The sequence below is a fragment of the Rana temporaria genome, chromosome 4 (assembly GCF_905171775.1).
Source record: "Rana temporaria chromosome 4, aRanTem1.1, whole genome shotgun sequence".
Classification (NCBI taxonomy): domain Eukaryota; kingdom Metazoa; phylum Chordata; class Amphibia; order Anura; family Ranidae; genus Rana; species Rana temporaria.
This window is the reverse complement of record NC_053492.1, coordinates 160034182-160040220: the sequence shown is the minus strand read 5'-3', so window position 1 is coordinate 160040220 and position 6039 is coordinate 160034182.

The window sequence follows — 6039 nt, the reverse complement described above, 5'->3', positions numbered from 1 at the left end:
TACGCCGTCGTAACTTTGAGAGGCGTAGCGTATGGTATTCTCAAAGATTTTGCGCCCGAAGTTAGGGCCGGTGTAAGCCCGTCTAATTCAAATGTTGAAGCTGTGGGCGTGTTTTATGTATATTAAGTGTGACCCCACGTAAATGACCTTTCGATCGAACGGCGCATGCGCCGTCCGTGGACGTATTCCAGTGCGCATGCTCCAAATCACGTTGGCAAATAGTCAATGCTTTCGACGTGAACGTAACCTACGGCCAGCCCCATTCACGGACGAGTTACGCAAACGACATAAAACTTGAAAAATTTGACGCGGTTCCGACGTCCATACTTAACATTGGCTGCGCCATCTTTTTGGTGGTTTATCTTTACGCCTGAAAACCCCCTACGTAAACGGCGTATCTTTACTGCGACGGCCAGGCGTACGTTCGTGAATAGGCGTATCTAGCTGATTTACATATTCTAGGCGTAAATCAGCGTACACACCCCTAGCGGCCAGCGTAAATATGCAGTTAAGATACAACGGCGTAGGAGACTTACGCCGGTCGTATCTTAGCAATATATAAGCGTATCTCAGTTTGAGAATACGCTTAAATATACGACGGCGGGGATTCGGACTTACGACGGCGTATCTACTGATACGCCCATCGTAAGTCTACCTGAATCTGGCTCAGAATGTGTAACCCAGAAACATAATTTTCCCAGAAGTCTGCACTAAGATGCAAGTCAGATTTCGAGCGTCACCTGGAACAAAAATGTCATTTTTGGTGAGATACTCCCAATAGGAACACATCTAAAAAGGGATGCAGGCCCAGCAGCTTTCCTCATTGGTGCTCTGCAGGTGCACAGCTGATTGATAATTAAGAAACCACTCCCAAATAAACACACATGGATTTCTTTAGAATAAGAAAAGGTAGGAATCTGCAACAAAAAAGGTTGTTATAATCTTTACATTGTACATAGATCACCCAGAGGGGGGTGTTTTTTTCTCAACAGAAGTGGAGTTTCTTTAAGCTTCATCATAGTTAGAATGTTTTTACAGCTGAAAAACTCCTCTTAAAAACCACTAGTTCTGGGGGGTTTTTCCAACCAGAAAATGCGCCTGTGATCCCCGCACAAACAGAACATCCTCTCCATCCCCATTCTGTCACCCTTCTTTTCTGCGCTCTCCAGGACAGGTCTCTCACTGCAAGCTTCATGGACTCCCCTGCCAGAACTTCACTCTACCCCTAGCCTGCAGTGCCACCCTAGCAGTGGCAGTAAGAAGAGGAGGGGCCGGGACACAGAGCAGCACCAGCCAGGACTGAAGTGCCTGCAGGATACATGGAACCGGCTGCATGTACTTTAAATTCGGGTTTGTCGCGATTTCCCCACCCTCTTCCTCCTGCACCGTCTGTGATCTTTTGTTAGAGGACAGGCAGCAGCGCTGCTCTCTTCGCACTGAGGCAACCAAGGCATTCGCACAGGTAGTGGAAAAACAAGCAGCTCACGCAGTGCTGCACCCAGTAACCTGAATATTAAAAAAAACGTTTTCTACTGTCAAGTTTATATTGCATTATGTACAGTGGGGGAAAGAGGTGGGGGGTGCAGAGAGGAACCGATGTGCGTGTGGGGGGGTACAGATATGTGTGGGTGTGTGGGGGGGGGGGGGTACAGAGGTTAACTGATGTGCTTGTGGGGGGGGTCAGAGGGAAAAAGGTGGAAGAATTGTGGTGATTTGAGGCCTACAAATTCAGGAATTAGGGGGGGGGGGGATTTGAAGTGTAGAGGTTCAAATTCATCTTTGTAAAAAAAATTATAAATGCAGACCTTTTTGCAGGTAAAAAAAAATGTGCATTATTATTTTAGGCATTGTCAGTTTATCTGTCTGCTCATAAGGACTGGCAGTTACACAGTTAGCCTGTTTATATACTCCCCGAGACTGTCCAGAGGCGATTCAGTTCGCATGTGCCACGCTATATAAGTTTTTCATTCATTCATTCATTCATATACCTGCGGACCACAGCTGGCGCCGCCACTATTTGTCTACAGGCCGGGTCCAGAGGCGCAGGTGCGTGCCTGTGGATCACGGCTGAAGAAAAAGGTGAAGAGGTGCCGCAAAAATCAGTGGAGTCAGGGGCAGAGCTAATGGGGGGGGGGGCGCCAAATTGAGGTTTCGCCTAGGGTGTTAAAAATATTTGCACCAGCCCTGGCAAAAGCACATAGTGGCAAAATAACTTCAGTCGTTTTATCAAAGAATCTTGTCAAGAGCAATTTTGCATCCTATGCATTAAGGTGAAAAAACACCTGCCAGTCACCGCCCCCCCAGCCACCCCGTTTTACTTACCTGAGCCCCAAATTTGCCTCAGAAGGGATGCGTTGTCCCTCTCTTCATGGGGTCCCAGCTTTTGATTGCATAGATTGGTAGAAGTACAGCCATTGGCTCCTGCTGCTGTCAATCAAATCCAATGACGCAGGTGTCGGGGGGCGGGCCGAGTCATACATTTGGCAGCTATGGCTGCCCGCAAAGCACTTCTCCTAGGGGGTTATCTGATGCGGGGAGGAGCAGCGAAAGCCGCAGAGGGACCCCAGAAGTCAGTGTTCGGGGTCACTCTGTGCAAAACGAACTGCACAATTGAGGTAAGTATGACATGTTTGTTATTTTATTTATTTTTTATATATTAATCGAAGCCTTACAACCCCTTTAATGATCAAAAATAGATATGCTTACCCTTATATGCTTACCCTTATATCCTATTTACGCAGTGAACCGCGTGCTTGGGCAAATACTTACCTAGAAAAAGAGGATCCCATCCTAAATTCATGTCCACAGTTTTTCGCAACTATGTCCTTGCTTTTTGATGACTTCAATAAGCAACTCACTGCTGAAAATGCTATATGGAATCTCAAACAAGGTACAGGACCTGTTGAGGACTTCATAGCGCAATTTCAGAGGTGGGCCATTGAGACTGAGTGGAATGATATTACACTCTGTAACCATTTTTGCCTCGGTCTTTCCGAACCACTCAAGGATGAGTTGGCTAGAGCAGATCTCCCCCAATCTCTCAATGATGCCATAAAACGTGCTATCACAATAGATTGTGGGTTAAGAGAGAGATGACCTGAATCTTCATCAAGTTCCACAGCACCTGTCCCTACACCTCAAGAACTGAGCCTGTCTCCTTTTGAGGAAGGAATGGACATTGGGATCGTGCAATGCTCCAGAAGTCCTTCAAAGCCTTCTGAATAATGATTCCCTAAAAGAGCTTCTGGACATCTACGTACTGGTGTGTCTAAAAGACATAAATATTTGCTCAGTTGAACTATTGCAACATCGGAAAAATGTCGGATGACTACTTGCAAGATTCAGAGCTCATTCCTCTATGCCAAGCTCCAGAAAATTGTGTCTTTGAATAGACCATTTCTTTTCTTGACCCTTGTTTATATTTCCAAAAGGGCGATATAAACTTTTTTTGGGGTTCGCAATTTTTTTTACAGAAATTATATAAAAAAAATGTTACTGCTGAAAACCCCTTGCCTTGATGGGCCTCCACTTGAGATACCCAGGAGGGTATCTTTTAAGAGGGGGGTACTGTAACAGGCATTCCGCTCGCCTGTTACTTTCTGTAATGCCTGGCGCTCTCAGCGCCGTAGTGCGTTCCGTGCTGGAACGCATCCGCTGCTCGCACGATGATGTCATCGCCAAGCGCTATCCACGGAGGTCATTTGAATTGCTGCAATGCATTGCACCTGGTTATCTGCCTATAAAGGCATTCAGACTTCATCCAAAACTTGTTCTATTATTGTTGGCCGTAGCCAGCTAGGCTACAACCAAATAGCTACCAGTAATCTCTGGACTGCATCGCTCCCCATGCTGCAATACCGCTCCACGCTACTACTACTCCTTTAGTGCTGTTGCATCTATGCATCTACTGCAACACAGAGCCATTGCTGGGGACAACCTTGAGGCCTTCCTTGCTGAACACGTTACACCACGGAATCCCTATCTCCTGCATTGAAGCCTACAAACGCATAAGTAGCTATTGTATCACTTGTAGTTCTATAAGAAGATCTGCTGCTTGTGTTCCATCTAATACATTTGTTGTTACTTAATACCTTTTGTGGATATCAATGTACTAATTTGGATTTACTGCTTCACTGCCCGGTTCCCTACTGCGCATGCGCGATTCACGCGGCGCATCGTAACTGGTTCCCGCTCTCTCCTGGGAACAGTGTTTCCCAGAAGACAGCGGGGGGGGGGGGGGGGGTGCTCAGTGGCTCGACACCCACGGGAGTCTATGACCGGAAGTGGGTGCAAAGCTGAAGTTAAATTTTTGGGTGGAACTCCGCTTTAAACTGCGTAGAGGGATCTTTACTGTAAGACCTCGTACACACGATAGGTTAACCAGAGGACAACGGTCTGATGGACCGTTTTCATCGGTCCAAACCGATCGTGTGTAGGCCCCATAGGTTATTTAACCATAGGTAAAAAAAATCCAACTTGCTTTAAAATTAACCTATGGATTCCTAACCGATGGGAAAAACAATTACCGTTAGTATGCACGTTAGTAAGCAGTGGTTTCAGCCAGGAGCATCGATAATTAAAAAAAAAAACTATTAGATGGGCACCTAAACAACCACAACATACAAGGATATACAATGTACTATTAAAATAAAAGCACACACACAGGTTGGACTTGATGGACTTGTGTCTTTTTTCAATCTCACCAACTATGCAACTACAAAATCTCTGGGTCCCAAACCGGATGTTATCTACCACGGAGGAAACTGAAGACACAGTTTCCTCCAAATAAAACAAGAATCCTGAAGCCCCTTACCGCGCCTAGCTGAGGATCCTGGGTGACAACATACACCATGACAGGGAACCATACTGTCACAGCATGTATACAGGAAGTGGCTGGAAAAGATCAGCAGCAGGGAGAAAACAAAGGATACAAAAAGGTTAAACATAGAGGTTTTATTTTACAAAATGACAATTGTTTATGATACTCTTTGCTTCAGCAAACTAAATGTCACTTGATTAGCGTTTACATCTTCTTAAGATACATGCAACAACTAACATCTAAATTGTGTATATTTAGAACGGAACATTAACCACTTCAGTCCCGGACCATTTTGTTGCTAAATGACCGGGCCACTTTTTACGATTCGGCACTGCGTCGCTTTAACTGACAATTGCACGGTCGTGCAAAGTGGCTCCCAAACAAAATTGACGTCCTATTTTTCCCCACAAATAGAGCTTTCTTATGGTCATATTTGGTCACCTCTGCGTTTTTTATTTTTTGCGCTATAAACAAAAATAGAGCGATCATTTTGAAAAAATAAATGCAATATTTTTAACTTTTTGCGATAATAAATATCCCCCAAAAAGATATACCGTATTTATCGGGGTATTGCGCGCTCCGGCGTATAGCGTGCACCCCTAAAGTGGACCCGCATTCCTGTAAAAAAACGCATTTTAGTACTTACAGTTTTGGTGTCTTGCGCGGCAACCATCGGCGGCCTCGTCGGGTCCGGCGTCCGCCTGCGGCTTCGGTGGTGTCCTCCTCGTCGGGTCCGGCGTCCTTCTGCGGTGTCCTCCCCGCTCGATCCCCGCTTCCCACACTGAGTTTGAACTACTGCGCCGGCATATACCGAGCGCAGTACACTCGTGTATAGTCGGGCAGGCTCGGCTCCTCTCGCGGTCACGTCCTGTGCGTCCTGTACGTCCAGGACGTGACTGCGAGAGGAACCGAGCCTGCCCGATTATACACGAGTGTACTGCGCTCGGTATATGCAGGCACAGTAGTTCAAACTCGGCGCGGGAAGCGGGTATCGGCGTATATCGCGCACCCACGATTTTGCCCTATAAACTCGTATACGCCGATAAATACGGTACATTTTTTTTTTCCTCAGTGTTTTTGTATTCTTCTACAAATTTTTGGTAAAAAAAAAAAACAATAAGCGTTTGATTGGTTTGCGCAAAAGTTATAGTGTCTACAAAATAGGGGATTGTGTAGCATTTTTATTAATATTTTTTTTTTTTTTACTGGTAATGGCGGCG